General features: G+C 38.7%; 1 protein-coding gene and 1 pseudogene across 7 annotated transcripts in view; both read right to left on the minus strand.

Annotated features, from left to right (window-relative positions):
- Nucleotides 1–26,664, minus strand: part of TMEM108 (transmembrane protein 108) — a 404,994-nt gene that overhangs the window by 249,848 nt on the left and 128,482 nt on the right. The gene's annotated exons all lie outside the window — the stretch shown is intronic.
- LOC113895143 lies at nt 21,349–24,071 on the minus strand (annotated as a pseudogene).

Raw genomic sequence — 26,664 nt, forward strand, 5'->3', positions numbered from 1 at the left:
AAAATCCTGGGCTTAATAATGTCTATGATCCTCCCCTACCCCAAGTGTCCAGCAGATTCTTCTTGGAATATAAGTGACAAGTGATATAATATGAAGATCATACAGATGTATGATATTCACAGGTAGATTATAATTTGATTTCCATGGTGGTTTTCCCACTGAATATATCTTGAGTGAATTTTGGAAAGTCTTCCCAGTAATCTGGTCCAGATTCATTATTTCTCATTTATTAATGAACCTAACAAGTATTTATTGAGCATCTTGGCATCAGCAACTGAGGTAGGCACCGGGGGATGTGGACAAGATAAACAAGTTCCCTGCCAAGTGCTAATGACAGAGGAGGGTCCATGCTAAAGGAGCACCCAGAAGGTTCACTTATCCAGACCCAGAGTGGGTTCAGGAAAGAATTCTTGGAAGTAATGGTGATAAAACAGAAGAGCTAAAGAAGCAGTATAAAAGTGTTCTGGGAAGAGGGAGTATCAGGTATACAGGTTAGGAAGAGAGAGAACACGGCAAATGAAAGAAAAAGAAGAAAAATTCACTGTTGATACAGTTGAGTTGGGATAATGAGGTCAAGAGAGGTAAATTGGGACCAGATTATGAAAGGCTGTAGAAGCCAAATGAAGGTGTTTGATTTTAAGAATATGTGTCTGTATGTAGCCTTCAGCCTTTCCTCAAACACAATGCCACTCGACCCTCCCTGCCCAGCTATTTTTTTTCCATTAAAATTTTTTTTGTCAGGACTTCATTTCTTGTTTCATTTCAGTTTTCTTTTTCTTCCATTTTTATTGATATATAATTGACATGCATCCTAAGTCACTTCAGTGTGTCCAATCCTTTGTGACCCCATGGAGGAGCCCGCCAGGCTCCACTGTCCATGGAATTTTCTAGGCAAGAATGCTAGACTGGGTGGCCATTTCTTTCTCCAGGGGATCTTCCAGACCCAGGGAGTGATTGAACCTTGTCTCTTATGTCTCCTGCATTGGCAAGAGGGTTCTTTACTGCTAGTGCTACCTACAGCACTGTATAAGTTTAAGATGTACAGTATAACAATTTGATTTAATATACCATGAAATGATTACCACTTAAGTTTAGTGAACATTCATCATCTAATATAGATAAAAATTAAATTGAAAAAACTTTCCTTATGGTAAGAACTCAGATTCACTCTCGTAACAACTTTCATGTATAATACATAACTGTTAATTATATTTATCATGTTGTACATTACATCCGTAGTACCACCCCACTTTATAAACTATTATAGACATTTTATAACCACTGAATGAACTTTTTTGATAAAAAATAACATCTTTGTTAAAATGGAAAAGCTATTAGTTGATCATGTTCTTGATCTAGAAGGGAATTTAAAGATCATACATTCTAACTCTTCTCACTTTTTAGACAGAAAAACCAAGATTAAGAAAAGTGAACTGTGTCATCTGAGGGTCTGTAGGTGCTGAAGGGTGAGCAAGGCCTAAAACTCAAGTTCCTATTGGACATTCCTCTACACAATATCAGATGTGAAGTCTATCTGACTGATTTAGACATATTTTATTACTATATAAGCTGGGTAAAATGAATTTTTTTTAACCCTACCAGTACCTTTGAAAGCTGAGGAGCTTTCTTGAATGATCTTCATTAGGAATGTAATACTCTAAGAAATATGATGGTGAAGCCCTGCCCTGTTAATAATGTAGATTCATATTTTGAATGCATGGAAGACCTTTAAATGAAGCCTCAGGTCTCTGTCCAGTGTTAGGATCATCTCATTAGAAGCATAATCATATGACACAAGCAGTACCTTCATGGAAGATAAAACAAACAAAAACAACAAATGCCCCTAGGAACAAAAGGACAGAACTGTCAATTCAGAAAAACCAGACTCTGGCTCCAAAGTTATCCTATGCATTTCCCAAATGCCCAGAGAAAAACAGCTATTTATTACAAACTTAAATTACTGCTTTTAAAGATGCCCTGAAAACAAAAGCAGTAGCCATAAACTTTTCAGGCAATGTATGCCCCACAAGCACAACTTAATTACAGAACATGAGGCTGAGTTTTCTATCTTGGGGAAACATTTGGCTAGGAATTCAAATAGACCAGGTCATGGCTTCTGCTCATCTTAAATTAAAAGACCCTGAATATTTTTAAAATTAGGAAAACATAGGCAAATGTTAGCTTCTGTGCTTTTTTTTTTTTTTCTGTAGTGAAATAACACATATAAACTGTGGCCTGTATCCTTCCAAGACCCAGTTCTTGAGGACATTGTTCTACAGTTTATTCTATGAGCATAGTTGAGAAAACTGAGCCCTGTTTGTTTAAAAATATCTTCAAAGAGCCGACCTAATGCTCAAAGAGAAGCATGGCTAACAAATATCTTTTTAAAAAAAGGTAACAAACCAGCCTACACTGGATATTTATTGAGTGTATTTCAATAATCTTTCAGTTTTCTCAGTTTCTGTTCATTTATTTATCCATTCATTAAAGAAATTTTAAGAAAATATAACCTTCTCTTGGGACCAAGGAGGTTACAAAAAGTTAATTTTTATAGAGTTTATATAAAAATGGGGGCAACATACATATTTGAAAAGAACAGAATTCCTAATTAAGATATATTAGTGAACTGTGGCCCTGTGAAGTCTGTAAATGCAGGTGCTGAAGATATGTAAAACAAGAAAAATATAGGAGAAAAATTTTTAAACTTTTAATTTTGAAATAATTTTAGATTTACAAAACAGCTGCAAAGATAGCACTGAGTTCCTGTATACCTTTCACCCAAATTCCCCTAATGTTAATGTCTTATGCAACCATGGTACAATTATAAACTAAGCAATTAAAATTGGAAAAATATTACTGACTAAACTCCCCAAATGGCAACCCACTCCAGTATTCTTGCCTGGAAAATCCCATGGATGGAGAAGCCTGCTAGGCTATAGTCCATGGAGTCGCAAAGAGTCGGACACGACTGAAGTGATTAAGCATGCATGCACGCAAACTACAACGTCATTTGAATTTACTCATTTTTTTCCCACTAATGTCTTTGAAGGAGTTCTGGACATGGGACTCCAAAATATGCCACTTTGGCATATCGATTATTATGAACTAAAGGCACTTGAGAAGGAGCAGATTCAGGAAGAGCTCTCTGACCTCTCCTTTTGTACCCCCAAACAGGTCATAAAATTTCTCATGAGAAAGGTGATCCTCTGTACCAGGAAGAAAAGAACATCCTGGTTTCCCAGAGACTGGGAATTAATGTTGAAGTGGATCTGTACAAACAAACTTACTCTAATGATGTGATATTATCTTCCACTGGTTTCCCTCCTACTCCGTTTATGTCCTATTGCCTTCCCCATAATTTGTTGCCCCTAGCCCAAACCCTTTTGCCATTTCTTCACAAATCTATCATTTCTTGGTCTAAAATATAAAAGCTTCCTGCTTTGGTCACTTCCTCAAGGTCTTCATTCTCTTTTGAATGCCCCCATGTACAGGCAGAAATTTAGTAAAGGGTGTATGCTTTTTCTTCTGCTAATAGTCTTAGGTCAGTGTTGTTCTTAAGCCCAGATGGAGATCCTAAAGGAGAATTCCGCCCCCCCACCCCATATCCCTTTTCTGTTCCTGCCTCCAACTCAGGATCCCACATTTCATTTAGTTGTCACCTCCTTAGTTCCTTCCTTCCATTACAGTTTCTCAGTCTTTCCTAGCCTTTACTTTTTCATGACCTTGATACTTCAGAAAAGTACTGGTCAGGTATTTTGTCGAATCCTCCTTGATTTGGGCCTGTGAATTTCAGGGAAGAATACCACAGATGTGAAGCATTCTTTTCATCACATCAAATCAGGGTGTACCTGATGTCAAGGCAACTTTTTCCTGGTGGTGTTCACCTAGATCACCTGGTTGAGGTGGTGTCTGCCAGGCTTAGACACTGGAAAATTAGTAATGTTCCTTTTCGACTCTCTACTAGTGAGATGTGAGTCACTAAGCTCTGCCTCCTCTAGGGGAGAGGATTCAAGTTTCATTTGTTGGAGGAAGAAGTCTCAAACGACTTGTCAACTTATATTAAAACCACTACAGTAATAACTATTTTGCGAGAGATACTTTGAATCTATGCCAAATATTCTCTCAAGGTTTTGCCTAAATTTAGTATTCACTGATAAATCCTGCCTACAGCAATTTATTGTGGTATTTGAATCACAATTTTCTATTTCTCTCTATATTTTTTAAATTTAATACCTAGAATTCTTTCAGAAAAAATACTTATCCCCTCTCCCTATTTATTTATATTAGTATGGTATCATTGATATTTGCTAAAATTGCTTCAGCACTGACCTTTGGAGCTTCTTTTTGATATATCTAATCATGTATCTTTTTAACATGGCCTCTTTTTTTTTTTTTTTTCTTGAACATTTACTTACTTTTTGGCATTATAGGATACTCCAGATTCATCTGGTATTTTCCTCTATCGGCCCAAGATTCAGCCATTTCCCAAAGTGGTACTGGTTCATTTTACTAGAAAATGGTATTTAGCAACCAAGATCTGGGCATTATGTGTTAGCAATGAGGTATGCTCATTGCTATAGGAGTATTACTGTCCCTAGGGCCTCTCAGGGATTAGAACTAGAAAATATACACATGTACACACAGATAAGGGGCTTCCCAGGTGGTGCAGTGTTAAAGAACCCACCTGCCAATGCAGGAGATGCAAGAGAGGCAGGTTCAATCCCTGGGTCAGGAAGATCCCCTGGAATAGGAAATGGCAACCTACTCCGGTATTCTTGCCTGGAAAATTCCATGGACAGAGGAGCCTACAGACCAAGGGGTTGCAAAGAGTTAGACATGACTGAGAAACTGAGTGTGCATGCATGCTACATAGATAACTCAATTTCCATGTACACATTAAAATAAACATGAGTTCATATTGTTACATCCAGCTTTAATCCAAAAACAGTGGATTCATTCAAACACTCACAGCAGAGGGTATTCCAATCAGAGAAAGGTTTCAGTCAAAGAAAGATCTCAAAATAGGTGAGTCTCAAGCCAGGCTGAGAGGTGAAAACACTGAAATGTCTACTGAGTTTCTTTGAATAAAATCTTCTAAGCAGGTGGTAGTAGATTATACTGAGGACATTTTATAGATCAGAAAATGAGGCATCAGAGAAGTCAAGAACTTGGCCAGTATCTAACATACTGGTAAGAGATAAGCCTTCCCCTCCCTGTGGATGTTCATAACTGGGAGCATATCAAATGGAGGAGAAGGAACACTAAAGGCTGGGAAATACGAGTGTGGGCAGACAGGAACACCCACTGGGCTGGCAGGGCACCAATCTGGCTGAGGTAGAGCATGGAGTCTCTACTCCTAGCTCAGTGTAGCACAGGATCTACCCGGGGCTGAAGGGAATTCCAAACCTAAACCCCACTTCTGCTTCTCTCTGTAGCCCTGTTTCCTCATCAGGAAAGCAATTTACAACATCTTTTTACAATACCAAGCAATAATAAAAGGCAAAGGAATGAAAATATCAGTGTAAACTCTTCTGCGTCATAAATGATTTTGCTTCTGGAGCTGTCCTGATGATAAAATAATGCAATTGAAAATGGCTTTTATAAACACAAGGTATTACTTTATAACAGGTCTAGATGAATATAACATACTTTAATATTACAGGAAGTGTTAATTGAATATATTAGTCTATAAAATTTGGAAACAAATTCAAAAGATCTCATTGAAAAAAATGACTAAAGCAAGATATGTTTCTAGTTGTTGTTTCTGTTGTTCAGTCACTCAATTGTGTCCAACTCTTTGCGACTCCATGGACTGCAGCATGCCAGGCTTTCCTGTCCTTCACTATCTCCTGGAATTTGCTCAAACTCATGTACATTGAATCCATGAGCCATCCAACCATCTCATCCTCTGTCATCATACTCTCCTCCTTCCTTCAATCTTTCCCAGCATCAGAGTCATTTCCAATGGGTCAGCTCTTTGCAACAGGTAGCAAAAGTGCTGAAGCTTCAGCTTCAGCATCAGTCCTTTCAATGAATATTTTGGGTTGATTTCCTTCAGGATTGACTGGTTTGCTATCTTTTCTGTCTAAGGGACTCTCAAGAGTCTTCTCCAGAACCACAGTTCAAAAACATCACTTCTTCGGCACTCAGCCTTCTTTAAGGTCCAGCTCTCACATCCATACATGACTACTGGAAAAACCATTTCACTACAGCCTTCATTATACAAGCCTTTGTCAGCAAAGTGATGTATCTGCTTTTTAATACACTGTCTAGGTTTGTCAAAGATTTTCTTCCAAGGAGCAAGCATCTTTTAATTTCATGGCTGCAGTCACCATCTGCAGTGATTTTGGAGCCCAAGAAAATAAATTCTGTTACTATTTCCATTGTTTCCCCATCTATTTGCCATGAAGTGATAGGACCATATGCTATGGTCTTAGTTTTTTGAATGTTGAGTTTTAAGCCAGCTTTTTCATCTTTCACCTTCATCAAGAAGCTCTTTAGTTCTTCTTGGCTTTCTGCCATAAGGGTGGTGTTACCTGCATATCTGAGGTTATTGATATTTCTCTAAGCAATCTTGATTCCAGCTTGAGCTTCATTCAGCCCAGCATTTTGCATGATGTACTCTGCATATAAGTTAAATAAGCATGTGACAATATATAGCCTTGAAATAATCCTTTCCCAATTTGGAACCAATCCGTTGTTGCATTCCCAGTTCTAACTGTTGCTTCTTGATCTGCATACAGGCTTCTCAGGAGACAGGTGAGGTGTTCTGGTCTTCCCATCTCTTTAAGAATTTTTCAGTTTTTTGTGATCCACACAGTCAAAGCCTTTAGTCAACACTTTTGGATTTCCAACAGGCCAGAGACTATGGGCACAAGTGCCATATACTTTTTTATTCTATCTATATAGTTTTTCGCTATCTCTGTCACACTATGGCAAGTTATTAGCTTGGGTAGAGAAGGGAGTGTAGTGTGGAATAAAAGCACAGAACCTGAAGCCAGGTCAGTTTTATTCAATTCCCATTTATTCATCTTACTATTGATATTTGTGTAACTTCTTCATGCCTCAGTCCCCTCAAATGTAGTCAAGAAAATGACAACATAATACAACTAGCACTGTTGTGAAAACAAATGAAGTTACATATGTAAAGCACTTAGAAGACTGCCTGGAACATAGTGAAAGTTTAGTGTCAGCTACAAATATATTCCACTAATAATCTTATCAGGTATAGTTCCTAATGAGGGGACATGGGTTATTAGTTCAAAGTACTAGAAATTGTTTTATTATCATATTTAATCACATGAGGAAAGAGGAAAAGTAACTTCACATTGAGTACATGTAAAATCCATTTCTTAGAACTAACTCCATGACCAGGATGTGGTTTTTAAGGAGCTGCAGGGAAGCATGGAGTATGAGATTGTTTCAGGGCAGCAGCTCCTAACTCAGCCTCCCTCCCTCTACATCCCAACCCATCCCCTCCTCCCTGCCCCCGCCCTCCCCCACCCAAGTAGGGCAGTGTTATCAGTTTCCCAACATGCTCGCCCTTGCTCACCAGCTGCACTTTTCCCCTGCACATGTTATATGCCATCCATCCTTAAATGAATGGCTCCACTTCTGGCTCCCCTTCAACATATTTCCTCATGTCAGTCCATCTTGATCTGTGTTTCTAACTCTTTTCATATGTATGCCAAGAAGCACACCACTCCAAACAGACTTTTTACCACATTATACATGTAGATTAGATGTGTGCACCCAGTTGGATTTCTTGAGAACAGAGCCATGACTTACACAGGCTTCTTTTGAAGACTTCAGCAGTGGTTCTCACCTAGGGACGGTTTTGTCCTCAGGTACCATTTGGTAATATCTGGAGGCATTTTTGGTTACACCGCTAGGAAAGTGAGGTACTACTTGCATCTAATGGGTAGAGACCAGAGATGCCGCAAAACAACCTACAATGCACAGGACAGCCTGACCTCCCTTATAACCAAGTGTTACCCGGTTCAAATTACCTGGTTTCTCACTGTACCACAGATGAGAAACTTTGCCCAACAGTATGCAGGACAGCAGTAAAATAAGAATCATTCCCATTACTTTGCCAACAAAGGTCTGTCTAGTCAAGGCTATGGTTTTTCCAGTAGTCATGTGTGGATGTGAGAGTTGGACTATAAAGAAAGTTGAGCACCGAAGAATTGATGCTTTTGAACTGTGGTGTTGGAGAAGACTCTTGAGAGTCCCTTGGACTGCAAGGAGATCCAACCAGTCCATCCTAAAGGAGATCAGTCCTGGGTGTTCATTGGAAGGACTGATATTGAAGCTGAAGCTCCAATACTTTGGCCAACTGATTCGAAGAGCTGACCCATTTGAAAAGACCCTGATGCTGGGAAAGATTGAGGGCAGGAGGAGAAGGGGATGACAGAGGATGAGATGGTTGGATGGCATCACCGACTCGAAGGACATGGGTTTGGGTGAAGTCCGGGAGTTGGTGATGGACAGGGAGGCCTGGCGTGCTTCGATTCATGGGGTCGCAAAGGGTCAGACACGACTGAGCGACTGAACTGAACTGAACAATTTCATGATTTTTTTCTATAATATCTCAATGAGCTAAGCACTAACTCAACTTCCATTCCAGGGTCATATCCAGTGACATGGGGTTCCTTATAACCAGCAATAATGACCAGGAAAACAAGAGGGAATATTTTGTATTTATATTGTTTGGGCCTTGTGGCTACCTTGGTAGCAGAAGCATGAGTGATTTTTCACAGTGAGAGTTGAACAATGGCAATGACATCTCCTTGGCACTGAAAAGATAACCATATAGGTCAGTCCTTGTCTCTAATCTCTGCTCAGCTACAGCCTCTGAAGTCTTTTATCAGCAGCCTTAGCCCAGATTAGAAACCTGGATATTATCAGCTTGTTCCCTGAGCAGGGTAGGGTCTGAGATTGATATTGTTGCTCTCACCCAGCTATACCTATGGGACTAGAGAGGACTCTAGGGCACCCACATTCCCACTTCATTGCAGTTTTTTCTTACTAACCACCAGACTTGCCCAGTCCCCATGAATGACCTTTAGCTCTAGATTCTTAAGTGAGTTCCAGCTCAACCCTAAAATTTAGGTCCTATCCTTTCCCTCTGACTCTCCGCAGGCTCAGCTATCCAGGAGATGAGCTCTGCTCTCAGTACCTTGGTCACTGAGCATAAGTCTATTTCAACAACAATGGCCCTGTTGGTATCAGAGCTGCTGAAACTAGCCTGACCATCAGAGAGACTTGTGCCTACTTCCCTCAACAGTTTAAACCACCTGTCCTCAAAGTCCTCCTGGATACTGACCTTTCCCTTATAGATGGTGTGATTTAATTCTATTTGATTCCAAAAGCTTTGAGCAATACTCTTGTAGTTGGGTAAGCTGGATCCTTTAAGTGAACCTCCACAGTGAGTGCCTCTCCTCTAATATACTCTGATAGGCACAGTCCATTTCACTTACTGAGGTGGAGCTCAAGATGGAACATGCAAAATTTTCGTGAATGAAAAGGTACATATCACAAATATTCTGGAAAGTTTAATAATCAAAATACATAAGGATTAAAGAAAATAAATGAATCATGATAAGTTGCTATCTCATTCTCAAAGCCTTATTTCATCTGGTACTGTAATGTGTTTCTATCACTCAAATGTGATTATAGCTCAAGACTTTTTATGCAGTGCAGAAAATGGATGTGGATAAACGAAAGGAATAGACTGAGATAGGAACAATCAATTTTGCACTTGATTTCTATTTGTAAAGGTGTTTTTAAAATTCTTTACCATCTCTTAACTGCTCAGGCTTTTTTCTCAAAAACAAAAAACTTATAAACTTGTTGGAGTTACTAAGTACAAAATTGCCCAGCTAATAATATCTTTTTTTCAATCAACTTAGCCTCTGATTTAAAAATTCACAGATATTCTACCATTTACAGGATAATGCCTGTTGACACAATTTTTCACTTTACCAATAGAGCATGAGGTAATATATATAATTGATTGCTTGTCCTTTCCCTGGTAGCTCAGACGGTAAAGAATTTGCCTACAATGCAGGAGACCTGGGATTGATTCCTGGGTTGAGAAGATCCCCTGGAGAAGGGAATGACAATCCATTCCAGTATCCTTCCTTGGAGGATCCCAAGGACAGTTGAGCCTGGTGGGCTACAGTCCATGGGGTCACAAAGAGTTGGACATGACTGAGCGACCAACTAACTATAAAACTGTACTATATTATTAAACCAGCATGGTTTATGGTCAAGTCATGATCAACTGCACCTGCAAGGCTCACAGAGGTAACTGAATGGACTCAAGATGTTTACAACTAGAGTGTACACGTGCTAATTTCAAGTTCAGTTCAGTCGAGTCCGACTCTTTATGACCCTGTGGACTGCAGGATGCCAAGCTTCCCTGTCCATCACCACCTCCCAGAGCATGTTCAAACTGATGTCCATCGAGTCGGTGATGCCATCCAACCATCTCATCCTCTGTCGTCCCCTTCTCCTCCTGCCTTCATTCTTTCCCAGAATCAGGGTCTTTTGTAATGAGTCAATTCATCACATCAGGTGGCCAAAGTACTGGAGCTTCAGCTTCAACATCAGTCTATCTAATGAATGTTCAGGACTAATTTCCTTTAGGATGGACTGGTTGGATCTCCTTGCAATCCAAGGGACTCTCAAGAGTCTTCTCCAACACCACAGTTCAAAAGCATCAATTCTTCGGTGTTCAGCTTCCCTAGCCACTCAGACGTTAAAGCATCTGCCTGAAATGAGGGAGACTCAAGTTCAATCCCTGGGTCGGGGAGATCCCCTGGAGAAGGAAATGGCAACCCACTCCAGTACTCTTGTCTGGAAAATCCCATGGACGGAGGAGGCTGGTAGGCTACAGTTCATGGGGTTGCAAAGAGTCGGTCACAACTGAGCGACTGCACTTCCTTTCTTTCAGCTTTCTTTATGGTCCAACTCACATCCATACATGACCACTGGAAAAACCATAGCTTTGACTAGATGGACCTTTGTCGGCAAAGTAATGTCTCTGCCTTTTAATATGCTGTCTAGGTTGGTCATAGGTTTTCTTCCAAAGAGCAAGCATCTTTTAATTTCATGGCTGTGGTCACCATCTGCAGTGATTTTGGCACCCAAGAAAATAAAATCTGCCACTATTTCCATTGTTTCCCCATCTATTTGCCATGAAGTGATGGGACTGGATGCCATGTGATCTTAGTTTTTTGAATGTTGCGTTTTAAGCCAGATTTTTCACTTTCCTCTTTCACTTTCATCAAGAGGCTCTTTAGTTCCTTTAGCTTTCTGCCATAAGGGTGATGTCATCTGCATATCTGAGGTTATTGATATTTCTCCTAGTTATCTTGATTGCAGCTTGTGCTTCATCCAGCCTGCTACTTCCCATGATAAGTTAACTCTGCATGTAAGTTAAATAAGCAGGGTGACAGTATACAGCCTTGACATACTCCTTTCTCAATTTAGAACCAGTTTGTTCCATGTTTGGTTCTAATTGTTGCTTCTTGACCTGCACACAGATTTCTTAGCAGGCAGGTAAGCTGGTCTGGCATTCCCATCTCGTGAAGAATTCTCCACAGTTTGTTGTGATCCACACAGTCAAAGACTTTAGCATAGTCAATGAAACAGAAGTAGATGTTTCTCTGGAATTCTCCTGCTTTTTTGATGATCCAACAGAAGTTGGTAATTTGATCTCTGGTTCCTCTGCCTTTTCTAAGCCCAGTTTGAACACCTGGAAATTTTCAGTTCACATACTGTTGAAGCCTAGCTTGGAGAATTTTGAATATTACTTTGCTAGCATGTGAGGAGAAGGCAATGGCAACCCACTCCAGTACTCTTGCCTGGGAAATCCCATGGATTTCCTCCCATGGAGGAGCCTGGTAGGCTACAGTCCATGGGGTTGTGAAAAGTCTGACACAACTGAGCAACTTCACTTTCACTTTTCACTTTCATGCACTGGAGAAGGAAATGGCAACCCACTCCAGTATGCTTGCCTGGAGAATCCCAGGGACAGGAGCCTGGTGGGCCGCCTTCTATGGGGTCACACAGAGTCGGACATGACTTAGCAGCAGCAGCAGCAGCATGTGAGATGAGTGCAATAGTTTGAACTACTGAGTAATTTGAACATTCTTTGGCATTGCCTGATTTTGGGATTGGAATGAAAACTGATCTTTTCCAGTCCTATGGCCACTGCAGAGTTTTCCAAATTTGCTGGCATACTGAGTGCAGCACTTTCACAGCATCATCTTTTAGGATTTGAAATAGCTCAACTGGAATTCCATCACCTCCATTAGCTTTGTTTGTAGTGATGCTTCCTAAGGCCCACTTGACTTTGCATTCCAGGATGTCTGTCTCTAGGTAAGTGATCACACCATCATGGTTATCTGGGTCATTAGGGTCTTTTTTGTATAGTTCTTCTGTGTATTCTTGCCACCTCTTAATATCTTCTGCTTCTGTTAGGTTCATATCATTTCTGTCTTTTATTTTGCCCATATTTGCATGAAATGTTCTTTTTGTATCTCTAATTTCAAGTTACATAACTGTTTAAAATAGGTTTTGAGAAAAACTGTATAATAAATGAAGAAAATATGGGGTTTTTTGAATGCTTGAGTGAGGAGCTCAGCAAATCTTTGAGCAGTGATAAACCTGGACACATTTGTTGAAAAAACCAAATTTGTTGAAACTTTAAAATAACAAAATTAGAGTGGAAATTAATGAAATAGAGAGTAAAAAGACGATAGAAAAGATCAATGAAACTAAGGTGTTTTTTAAAAAAGATTTTAAAAAGTAGAGAAACCTTTTGCTAGACTCACCAAATAAAAAGAGGATTCAAATACACTGAATGACAAATGAAAATGGAGATTTTACAACTGATACCACAGATGTAAAATACAAAGGATCATAGGAAACTATTATGAACAATTATACAATAAGAAATTAGATAACCTATAAGAAATGGATAAATTCTTAGAAATATACAACCTACCAAGCCTGAATCATGAAGAAATAGAAAATATAAACACACTTATTACTATCAAGAATACTGAGTCAATAATCAAAAATCCTCCATCAAACAGAAGTCTAGGACCAGATGGCTTCACTGGTGAATTCCACCAAACATTTAAAGAAAAGTTAATACAATTTTTTTCAAATGCTTTCAAAAAATGGCAGAGAAGGAAATGCATCCAAACTCATTTTATGAGGCCAGCATTACACTGTTACCAAAACGAGGCAAAGACACAAGAAAATTATAGACCAGTGTCCTGATGAACATAAATGTAAAAATCCTTAACAAAATATTAGCAAACTTAATTGAACAATACATTAAGATGATTGCACACCATGATTAAGTGGAATTTAATCCGGAGATGCAAGAATGGTTCAACAGTCACAATTCAACCAATGTCATTCACCACATTAACAAAATGAAGAATAAAAATCAGATAATCACTTTAATAGCTACAGAAAAAGAATTTGAAAAATATAACATCCATTTATGATAAAAACTCTCAACAAAGCAGATACAGAAGGATGTATCTCAACATAGAAAAGACTATATATGACAAAAGTGAAAGTTAAATGGCTCAGTCATGTCCGACTCTTTGTGACCCCATGGACTGTAGCCTACGAGACTCCCCCATCCATGAAATTTTTCAGGCAAGAGAACTGGAGTGGGTTGCCATTTCCACAGGTAGTATCATAATCATGAAAAGCTGAAAGCTTTTCCTATAAGATTAAGAACAAGGCAAAGATATTCACTCTTGCCACTTTTATTCAATATATTATTGAAAGTCCTAGCCATAGCAATGAGAAAAGAAAAAGAAATTAAAGGGATTCAAATCAGAAAGAAAAAAGTAATACTTTTCTCTATTTGCAGATAACATGATATTACATATAGAAAATCCTGAGCTCTACCAAAAACGTGTTAGAGAAAATGAATGAATTCATTAATGTTGCAGGATACAAAATCAGCACACAAAATTCTATTGTGCTTCTACAAATTAATAACAAACTTTCAGAGAGACATTTTTAAAAAGTCCCACTTATAATTGCATCAAAAAGAATAAAATACCTAGGAATAAATTTCAGCAAGGAAGTAAAAGACCTATATACTGAAAACCCTAGCCATCGAAGAATATAGAAATAAATAGAAAGAGGGTCTGTACTCATGGACTGGAAGAATATTAAATGTTCAAACTACTCAAAGTAATATACAGATTCAATGCAATCCCTATCAAAATTCCAATGGGATTTTCCCCTCCCCCACAGGAACAGAATAGTCTTAAAATTGATATGGAACCATCAAAGATTCCAAATAGTTAAGGCAATCAGAGAGAGAAGAAAGCTGGAGATATTATATTTCCTGATTTCAAATTATATTACAAAGCTATAGTAATAAAATGCCAGTATAATACTGGTGTTAAATGGCATTAAAAACAGATATACACGCCAATGGAACAAAATAGAGAGCCCAGGAAAAAATGTTTACATGGTCAATTAATTCATGACAAAGGATGAAACAATGGGGAAAGAACAGTCTCTTCAATAAATAATGTTGGAAAAACTGGACAGCCACATGAAAAAGGATGAAACAATATCACTATCTTATACCAAACACAAAATGAATTAAGGATTTAAATGTAAGACCTGAAACCATAAAGCTAGAAGAAAACACAGGGGGAAAGCTTCCAGACATTGGTCTTGGCTATGGTTTTTTTTTTTTTAAATTTGACACCAAATGTAAATCAATGAAAGAAAAAATAAATAAGTGGGACTACAGAAAGTCAAAATGCTTCTGCACAGCAAAGGAAACCATCAAGAGAATGAAAGGGCAACATACAGAATGGGAGAAAATATTTGCAAATCATATCTTTAAGGAACTACTATCCCCAAATATAAAATAACTCATATAAATCCATAGTAAAAGACAAATAATCTGATTTTAAAAAATGGGTAGGTCTGGATAGACATTTTTCCAAAGAAAACATACAGATAGCCAACAGATAACATTAAAAAATGCTGAACATCACACTAATCATAAGGGAAATGAAAATTAAAACCATTATGAGGCATCACTTAACACCTGTTAGAATGGCTACCATCAAAAGACAACAAATAACAAGTGTTGGCAAGGATGTGTATTGTTGGTGAGAATGTTAATTGGTGCAGCCACTATAGAAAATAATGTGAAGATTGTTCAAAAAATTAAAAATAGAATTACCATATAATCTGGCAATTTCACTTCTGAATACTTATCTGCAGATAATGAAAACACTAACTTAAAAAGATATCTGCATGTCCATATTCATTGCAGCATTATCTATAATACCGAAGGCATGGAAATAACCTAGTCCATCGATGGATGAGTGAGTAAAGAAGTTGTCACACACACATAACGGATTATTATTCAGCTATAAAAAAAGAAACCTTGCCATTTGTGACAACATGAATAAAACTTGAGGGCATTATGCTAAGTGAAACTAGAGAAAGACAAATTCTGTATGATCACTCCAATATGGAATTTGAAGAAAGAAATGAACTCATGAATTCAGAGAAAATATTTGTGGTTACCAAAGGCAGGGTATATGTGTGGGGTAGGAATGGGAGAAATGAGTCACAGTGATGAAAAGGAATAAACTTCCAGGTATAAGATAAAAACATCCTGGGGATATAATGTACAGAATGATGACTATAGTTAACAATACACTATTGTATATTTGAAAGCAGCTAATAGAGTAAATCTTAAAAATTCCATTATAAGAAAAAACTATAGCTATGTATGGTGATGGATATTAAATAAGCACTGTGGTAATCATTTCAAAATATATACATATATCAAATTACATTGCATACCTGAAACTACTCTAATGTGTCAATTTTATCTCAATAAAAATAAAAACAAAACAAAATGACCATTTAAAAATTCTGGAAATTGACCAAAGGCATATAATAAATTAAGATTTATTCAAGTACACCTACTGAATCTCAGTAAGAAGAGTAGGATTCTGTGACATTATAGCCAGAGATTGCTCCTATTCCTTGCCACCTCCCACCTCAGCTTCATGCTACTGAAAACTCTACCCAAGCCTCAGCAGATGGAGAGGGCTGTGGGAATTGGCAGTTCTACCTCCCTGCTACAGGGGGTTGATTTTATGGAAAAATTCCTGCCTGGGCACTGTTGGTAACAATAGTTATCTCAGTGGCAAACAATCAGGAAAGGCTAACATCATGAGTTGCCTGAGGTCTTGACAGGTTGGGACAAGCATAACATGGCAGACAAGCCAGATATTTAATAAGGAGATCCAGGGAAGGAACAATCAAACAAAGCCTGGCTGAGAGCCCCCTTTTCTCTGGTGGTCTGGAAAGCTGTACATGCTCTGCTGAGATCAGACAGGACGAGCTACTTGCTACCTGTCCTTGGCTGATTTTCCTTAAGTCATTCATCATGTGTCTAGCACATCAACTGATAACTAAACTCATTTAAATCCACCCACTGTGGTCACAAATCATACATTACAGACCATCTGCATTGCCTCCTTTATTATACAGGTGGTAAAACCAAAGCCTCTGAGCAGTTTAAGAACGCGAGTTTCCATGAAGTTAATAGAAAATCAACAGAGGTTAGTACAAATGGCTCCACAGGACTTTTCAGAAATTCACTTACCTGCCACAAGTTGGCATAAAGTTAAAAATAAATTTACCTTGCTAGTCAGGTAAGTTCGGTCTACCTGTATCAAATATACATAAAGATCGTCCTCAATCTTTATCCTACATACAGTCTCCTTTCTCTTTGTTTTATTTTCTTTTGAGAGACTAGAAGGGGCTCCTCAGGAGTCACTCCTTGTGGGCTCTCAGGTGGTAAACTGCACTGGGGAACAGATGATGCCTGTCCTATGAGTGATGATCTATCACAGTTATTGCTCTTACTCAATCCTCTTACCTTCTGTTGTTTCATGTTGTCGTAACTTCTGACTCCTGGATCTAGCTCTTCATTTTGTGCGTTTTGTGGGTGACAACCCATGCTAAAAACACTGAAGTCTTTTGGCTGGGTACCTGTAATTCTCAGGGAAAATGACTCACCTCAAACTATTATCTCATCTCAAACGTTTTTGTCTGTGTAACACTGCCTTTTTTCATAATGAAATGCTATCCATGCATATCCTTAAGCTTTTTTTATTGTAAATTCTGCTTATTCAAGCAAGTGATTATAAGTTCTCTTGAAGGCAATAGAACACTCATGTGCATTAAAGGCTCTGTTTCCCCGAAGCATGGTAGGATACAGGAAGTTACTTCAGTTTGGTATCAAGGAAACCTGCTCCCAAGACAACCTTTATATGTTCCTGTTGTTCTTGATGGCTTGACATTTGGTTCATCCCTGGCATTTAGTCAAGTTTAAATCACTTGAAAAAAGAAACAAATCCCTGTGTTTATACAGCTGACATCTTTGCTTCTCAAAACTTTGTATAATCTGTATTTAAAAGGACAGTCAGAAATTTTAATAGTTTAACCATCATAAATAGAGTGATGGACATTCAAAAAAGGGTACAAAGAAAAGACTACAGTAGGGTGAACCATTGCACTGTGGACTAAATCCCTTATTTAGGCTTTTTTTTTTTTTTTCCTATTTTTGTTACTTGAAGACAGCATCCAGGGATTGAAGGCTGGAACTCAGGGCAGGTATAGAGGAATGGTGTCTCCATAAAGGGGAAACACCTGGGTAAGTCGAATTTATCACAGAAAACACATCTGTTCTCTTAAATGAGCGAAAGTAAATACCAAAATATGCCCAGAGGCAGTGTGGTATAAATTTTGCCACCAATTAATTATTCCTGGGTTTGAACTGTGTCCACCATGTATTTGCTCAGTTGGACAGTACCTTGGACAGTTCCCTCACTCTCTGCGTTTCCTTAACTGCATGATTGATTAAATGAGACAATTTAGGTAAAATTTAGATAAATTCAATAAAATACTGCTCTCATGAGCTCATCTACGTCAACAACTTTCTACTTTACCAACGTCATTCAAAGGCAAGTGTTAATAGTGACAAACTCATTTCTAAGCGGATTTTAGAATCTATATTTGTAGTTTTCAATAGCAACAACAAGAACTATAAGAATCATTCTGCAACTTCACAACTCAAAATTTTTTTCCAGCCAGGTTGAAATGAGTAACTTTTACTTGACACTTTTCCTCCTGAGTCACTTCTAAAAGATGAGATATTTTAACAGCACCCAGTTCACACATCAGGATCCCATGGGTCAGCCACCACCACCAATGTAAAAAGGCCAGGAATATTTTGGATCATGATGCTGCCAGATGGAGTAGAGCTCCCCAAAGAAAACATTTTATAGCACATGATTTTCTCCCCCTAACTCCCAGCTCCCTCCTCTGACAAGAAATGCCTGGATTTGATGGGGCCTGCAGTCTATGGGGTCATAAAGAGTCAGACACAACTGAGAGACTAAACTGAACTGATGGATGCATGCCCAAGTCCAGAGCACTCCAGGATAGCACCAGGTAGAAGGCAAGAAGTTGCTCATGTTCTGGACTGACACATCACATCTGCTATTAAAGCTACTTAGCACCCTGACAGGGAGAAGTTCCTTTGAACTCTCAGCAGTGTCCACTGCAATCATTACGTGTGAGTGACGAATAAGTCACTGAATCACTGTGATGACTCATGCATTAAAAAGAAAGCCCGCATTTGGGCTCATAGGCCAGGCACCAATCTCCAGGGAGCAATCTGATCTTGCCAGCTAAAAACAGCAGGTAGGAAGTATAAGTGTTGCAAATACTTTTTTAATTAAATGGAGGGTTTTTTTTTCCCCCTTCCCTTGCTCTGCCTCTGTCTTCCTTCCCTTCCACTCCTTCCTGTCTTACCAGATGCTCTTAGACACTTTGGATCACATCTGCCAGCCTGTGGACAGTGTTAAGGTTAAAAATAGATACCCAACAAGAGGTCCCATCAGCCAAGAGCAAGCACTGCATGGCAGCAATCATTTTGCAAACAGCAGAGAAGATAGTTCTACATGTCAAATTCTCGACCTAAAATTTCACTGAAATCCAACGATTATTTAATTATATGTTATTTATTGCTAGAAACAGACTTTGCATCCTGCAGCAGAGATCTATATTCTAACTCAGGAAACGAAAGAAGGAAAAACAGTAATGACCAGAACCACCAAAATCAAATGTTGCTGAGTTCTCAACACAGAGATATCCCTAATTTATTAAACACTGATCTTCTAAGACTGACTCATTATCTTCCTGAAAAGATGTCAAATCATTTAAGTGACAGACTCACCTCATCTTCTCCTTGCAGTGGTGTCTCACTACACCCCCAACATGCACACCACCTCCGTGCTCTCGATCCTGCTAGCCCTCTAGATTATACTCTTTGGAGTGCATCACCTAATCTCTCTTCCTTAAATCTTCTTTTCAGAGCTTTACCTTGTCAATGTCCCTTAAAATGTTGTCTCTCCTCTTCATTACCTTTGCTTGCCTTGGTTTAGTTACCAGCCTCCTCCCAGATCAGGACCCACCACGTCACACATATCACTCCTAAATAATGCATCTACTCATGCCACCCCACTGCTTTAAACCTCCCCCAACTCTCTGCTGCCATCAGTTTGGCATTTAAGGCTCTCCATAATCCACTCGCTAACTAGCTAACCTCTCTAGCTCCATCTGGCACTAACCTGCTCCTAAGCTCCAGCCTGCTGCGCTGATGAATGTTCCATGAAAGCATCCAGAGCCCTCCACACTTCACATTTCCTATCCTGAGATGCCCCCACCCCCTGCTCCTTAAATTTAGCTTTCCCTCTCTGTGCTCACAACACATGGTCCTAATCTTGAATTCTGTACTTACACTGCAACTATATATTTTATGTGAGTGTTACTTATTCATCTCTGTATTACTGACATATAGTATAGAGTTTACTATTAAAAAAGTCACTAAATGAAATTCTAAAGGCTGTACTTCAGAAAGAAGGAAAAAGACTACAGATGAAACTGAAATGGAAGAAAGTAACAAGGGAAAATAATGACAAGTAGATGGATAAAACCAAGTAATCTTTATTTAAAACTGTAAGAAAAACATGTAATTTGTGGAAGAAAAATAAGGAAGCTGAGGAGAGGTAAGTCTTTTGAGTTTGGGAGCATGAGTTACAACATACTTATCAAATAGAAACTTTAATTTAGAATATATTTGCAGAAATAGCAAGAACAGTTACTAAGGGGGCAGACACTAAGCATATAACCTAAAAAGAAGTAGGAGGAAAAACCCAGACTGAGGAAAAAAATGATTGGTTCAAAAGATCGCAAGAAATGTGTGTGGGGAGTGGGAGAAATAGAAAACATTCACAAATAAAAATACATAAAACAGTGATAGAAATAAAAGTAAACATACAATTAATTGCAATAAAGGCCAAAGACCCACTTTCTAATTAATATTTTTAGACAATAAATAAAAATCTAGCTATGCATTGATTGTAATAGACACATCTAAAACATGGAAAAACACACAAAGAATTATAAATTGTGTATATCTATTAATATTACCTGAAAACATTCAAAGCAAAAAACTGACATGATAACTAGAGAAATGAGCAAATCACCAGAGAGAGAAATTGCAATATTTTTAGTAATTGACAGCTTTAGTAATTGACAGCTTCAGCAGATAAAAGTCAATAAGGATAGATAAGATTTAAACAAAATAAATATTACAATAAAGTGAGTCACATGAATTTTTTGGTTTTCTTGTGCATATAAAAAGGCTTCCCCGTTGGCTCAATCGGTAAAAAATCTGACTGCAATGCTGGAGACACAGGTTCGATTCCTGGGTTGGGAAGATTTCCTGGAGAAGGCAATGGCTAACCACTCCAGTATTCTTGCCTGGGAAATTCCATGGACAGAGGAGCCTGGCGGGCTACGGTCTATGGGGTCGCAAAGAGTTGGGCAGGACTTAGTGACTGATCCACAACAGAAAGTTATGTTTACACCATACTGCGGTCTAAGTGCATAATAACATTATGTCTAAAATTACAATGTACATGCTGCTAAGTCGCTTCAGTCGTGTCCGACTCTGTGCAACCCAATGGACGGCAGCCCACCAGGCTTCCCCGTCCCTGGGATTCTCCAGGCAAGAACACTGGAGTGGGTTGCCATTTCCTTCTCCAGTGCATGAAAGTGAAAAGTGAAAGGGAAGTCGCTCAGTCGTGTCCGACTCTTCGAAACCCCATGGACTGTAGCCTATCAGGCTCCTCTGTCCATGGGATTTTCCAGGCAAGAGTACTGGAGTGGGGTGCCATTGCCTTCTCTGTACATACCTTAATTTTAAAATATTTTTATTGTTAAAAAAATGCTACCATCATCTGACCCTTCAGTGAGTCCTAATCTATTTGTTGGTGGACGATGTTCCCTTAATGTTGATAGCTACTGACTGATCAGGGTGGTGCGTTGCTGAAGGTTGGGGTGGCTGTGGAAACTTCTTAAAATGAGACAGCTGAGTTACTGCATTGATCGATGCTTCCACTCACAATTTCCCTGTAGCATGTAATGCTGTTTGATAGATTTTAGCCACATAACTTTCAAAACTGAAGTCAATCCTCTCAAACTCTGTGGCTGCTTTATCAACTAAGTTTATATAAAATTCTAAATCCTTTGATTTCATTTCAACAGTCTTCATAGCATCTTCACCAGAAGTGGGTTCCTCCTCAAGAACTTTGCTCATCCATCAGAAGCAATTTCTCATCTGTGAAGTTTTTATCATGAGAGTAACAGGAACTCAGTCACATTTTCAGGCTCCATTTTTAATTCTACATCTCTTGCTATTTCTACATCTGCAGTTACTTCCTCCACTAAAGTCCTGAACCCCTCAAAGTCATTCATGTGGGTTGGAATCAACTTCTTCTAAGCTTCTGTAATGTTGATATTCTGAAATCTTCTCATGAATCACAAATGTCTTAATGGCAGTTACAATGATGACTCTTCTTCAGAGGTTTTCCATTTATTTTACCCAAATCTATCAGGGGAATCACTATTTATGGAAGCTACAACCTTACGAAATATATTTCTTAAATAATAAGACCTGAAGTTACTCCGTGATTCGAGGGCTACAGAATGGATAATGTGTTAGCAAGTATGGAAATAACATTAATTTTAGTGTATATCTCCATAAGAATTCTTGGATGACCAGGTACATTGTAAATGAACAGTCATATTTTGAAAGGAATCTTTGCTGAGCAGTAGGTCTCCACAGTGGGCTTAAAATATTCACTGCTGCTGCAGCTTAGTCGCTTCAGTCATGTTCGACTCTGTGTGACCCCATGGACTAAAGCCCCCCAGGCTCCTCTGTCCATGGGATTCTCCAGGCAAGAATACTGGAGTGGATTGCCATTTCCTTCTGCAAAATATTCACTAAAACATGTTTTAAACAGGTGCTGTCATCTAGGCTTTGTTGTTCCATTTCTAGAACACACACAGAGTACATTGAGCACTTCTTAAGGGCTCTAGGATTTTTGGAATAGTCAAAGAGCACCAGTTTCAACTTAAGGTCACCACTCGCATTGCATTAGCTCCTAACAAGAGTCAGCCGGTCCTTCGAAGCTTTGAAGCCAAGCACTGACTCGTACTCTCAAGCTATGAACGTCCCAGATGGCATCTTCTTCCAGTAGAATGCCGTTTTGTCTACATGGAAAATCTGCTGTTTAGCGAAGCCACTTGCTGCTTCACTTTGCACTTCTCTGTTAGAGACAGCTTCTTTCTTTAAACTTCTATTACCTCCAAACTTTTCTCTTGCAGCTTTGTCAATTCTCTCAGCTGTCATAGAATTGAAGAGAATTAAGGCTTTGCTCTGGATTAGGCTTTGGGTTAAAGGAATATTGTGGCTGGTTTGAACTTCTATCCAGACCACTAGAACTTTCTCTACATTCACAATAAGGCAGCTTTGCTTTCTCATCACTCATGTGTTCACTTTTAATTTCCTTCAAGAAGTTTTCCTCTTCCTTTGCTTTCAAAACTTAGATGTTTTGTGGAAAAGGCCTAGCTATCAGCTTTTGACATGCCTTCCTCATTAAGCTTAATCATCTCTAGTTTTTGATTTAAAATGAGAGATGAGCAACTGTTCCTTTAACTTGAACACTTAGAGGCCATTGTAGGGCTATTAACTGGCCTAATTTCAGTATTGCTGTGTCTCATGGAGCCCCAGGGAGAGGGAGATGGATGTGAGAACAGCTAGCTGGCTGGTGGAGCAGTCAGAACACACACAACATTTATCACTTAAGTTCACCATCTAATAAGGGTGCAGTTTGTGATGCCCCAAAGCAGTTACAGTAGTAGCATGAAAGACCATAGATTACCATATAAAACAGAGTATCAATAATAACATGAAAGTATGAAATATGCCAGGACTACCAAAATGTGACACAAAAACACCAAGTAGGCAAATGCTGCTGGAAAAATGCTTGAAACAGGCTTACATGCACCTTCAATTTTTAAAAAATGCAATACCTGTGAAGTGCAATAAACTGAAGTGCAAAAAGAAAAAAACAAGTACGCCTGTAGTGAGATTTAGCAAATTTGATTTTCATAAAACTAATATGCAGAAATCAACTGCAGGTTCATACTTGGCAATAATCAGAATGATACCATTAACAACAGCAACAAAAATATAAAGTACCTAAGAATCCAGTTGACCCTGAGCAACACAAGAATCAGGGGAATTGACCCCTGAGCAGCTCAGTCAAAAATTTCAATGTAACTCTGTGGTTGGCCCTCTGTATTCATAGCTCTGCATCTTCAAATTCAATCAACTACAAATTGAGTAGCACTGGAGTACATATTTACTAGGAAAAAAATCCATGTATAAGTGTATCTGTACAGTTCAAACCCATTGTTGCTCAAGGGTCAACTGTAAAACTAATGAAAGATGTACAAGTTTTTTTTTTTTTAATATAAAACACTTTTAATTAAAGTGAAAAGCATTATGTGATGATTCAAACAAATAAAGGATTTTACTTGGCTCAGGCCTACAGTGTGGGAGACCTGGGTTCGATCCATAAGGAAATGGCAACCCACTTCAGTACACTTGCCTGGAAAATCCCAGGGACGGAGGAGCCCTGTAGGCTACGGTCCATGGGGTCGCAAAGAGTCGACCCGACTGAGCGACTTCAAGAAAGTGAAAGTGAAATCGCTCAGTTCGTGTCTGACTCTTTGCGACCCCATGGACCGTAGCCTACCGGGCTCCTCCGTCCCTGGGATTTTCCAGGCAAGCGTACTGGAGTGGGTTGCCATTTCCTTCTCCAGAGGATCTTCCCGAACCACGGATCGAACCCAGGTCTCCCACACTGTAGGCAGACGCTTTACCTACTGAGTCACCAGGGAAGTCTTGCTACAGATATGGTAATACTATAAAGGAAAGAAAGGGTTTAGCCTCCAGGGGATAAGGTAGGTAACAGTCTACTTTCTAACTTGCAGGGTGTATACACAAGTATTCATATTTTTCTTTAAACTGTACCTATAAATTTTATATTTAATATGGATGGAATATTTTACTGTTTTAAAAAAGGTCTAGAACAAACTAAGCCCAATTAATGCAAAATGTACCTAAGTCTGTTGTGTGCCACGCCCCAGGATTCCTACATTTTACAAGTAGCACTTGAAAGAAGATACTAATTTTGTAAACTTTAAGAAATGTGTCTTGAATAATCATTTCATCTTCAAAAGAGGAGGCAGCAGATGTTTTAAAACACTAGAATGAACCCCTACCAGAAACATTCAATTTTAAGTGTAACGGTCTTCTTCACTTTTTAGTTTTAAGTGGAAAGGTTTCTATGCAAAATGTTTACATAAATATTCAGCTGTTTATTTCTGCACACAATGTAGAAAAGCAGAAATATGACGACAATTCAAGAACATTAAACAGGCATGGGCTCAACAATGATGGAAAATTCAGGAAGAGCATACTAGCTATCTCATTAGCCTAATCCACTCATGTTTTACAAGTGATTTGTTTCTAATGGTAGACAAAGTGCCAAAATTTTGCAGATGATTTACTTTTTTGAAGAGTGTAAATTATGGTGGGTTAAATTATAGGGAAATAAATTATATTTCATTTGCATACCAATATGCTCCCTTGGATGGGCAAGAAATGCCCGGAGATATATCTGGCTTAGGCATCAGCATATAACCCATATCCTGGCTTATCTGTACAGCAGACTGTATATTCCAAAAATGGCCACTGTAATATTTCCAGTTCCACATGCTCTTCCAGAAACTTTCCACTTCCCTATCAAGAGAGGGAATCTATTTCCATTCCCACTGAACCTGAGCGGCTTTTGTAACTGCTTCAATGAACAGAATGCACTGTAGGGATGCTGTGTGATTTCCTAGGGTGGGTCATAAAAGATAAGGTTACAGCCTGACTTTATCTTTTTTTTTCTTGTTGTTTGTAAAATCATTTCTTTTTTTTTTTTTAACTTTACATAATTGTATTAGTTTTGCCAAATATCAAAATGAATTTTGAGTCACTTCTTTAAGAGCACTGAGCTAGCACAGAAGTCTGGCTACCCTGCAGCAATTCATGCTGGAGAGGCCACCAAGAAAGAGAGATGCCAGAGGAGCCCAGCTATTCCAGTCTTTCCAGACCAGGCTTCAGACATATGAGTGAGTGAGCTCAGATGATTAAAGCCTTCAGGCCAACCCAGCTGATGCTGAGTGAGCAGAGATGAATGATCCCCGTTGAACCCTGCCCAAACTGCAGATGTGTGGGCAAAATAAACATGGCTGTTGCTTTAAGATACTAACTTTATTGTGCAGCACTAGATAACTGTTGTCATTCATATCTGTGGGAAGGACATTGAATGTAAATGTCATCCTCTCATGTCCCCAAAGGAACCACCAACCCAAACAACACAGTTTCTTAAAAACCAAAATGATAGCACGATATTTCACCCCAAAAGCAGCAAGCACCACCTCTGAAGGTTAAATTTGATTTAGGATTAAACTTTTTGCCACTGATCAATGATACTATCAGTGAGTATCTTTATAATCCTATTATTTTAAAAACTTATTTAATATTTTTGCTTGTTATATCTTCAAAGGATCTCTGAGATGCAGTTTAACAACCTCTGCTTATAAATGAATTACTCTATTTACGTATTTCCCTTTCATTCTGGTCCATTTATGTTGGCATCTTCAGATTTGGCATCAGGCATCCTCCTCAAACTCAGTGGAACCAAACTGAAATCACTACTATTGGATATTACTGAAATTAGTGGAAAATAATTAGATTTCAGAGCCAAATAAAATCCCTTCTCACTTACTTTGTGACCCTAACCAAGCTATATTACTTTCCTGAGTACTTATATTGATTTGTAAAATGGAAATAATACCTATCTATCTTGTAGAGTGGTTATAGAATTAAATGAGCCAATACATAAAAAATACTTAGTATGCCTTGTACACCTAATAGGCAATTAATAAGCTTCCTTTCCTTGACACCTCTGTCTTTTTAAACAACTGAATGACAGGAGTACAAAGGCTCCTGCGTTTGCTGGCAAAAAGCTGCCCTCCTGAGAAAGTCAGGCTCAGCCTCCTATCTGTGAGCACCGCCTCAACACTTGAAGCAGGCCG

The sequence above is a fragment of the Bos indicus x Bos taurus genome, chromosome 1 (assembly GCF_003369695.1).
Source record: "Bos indicus x Bos taurus breed Angus x Brahman F1 hybrid chromosome 1, Bos_hybrid_MaternalHap_v2.0, whole genome shotgun sequence".
Taxonomy (NCBI): Eukaryota; Metazoa; Chordata; class Mammalia; order Artiodactyla; family Bovidae; genus Bos; species Bos indicus x Bos taurus.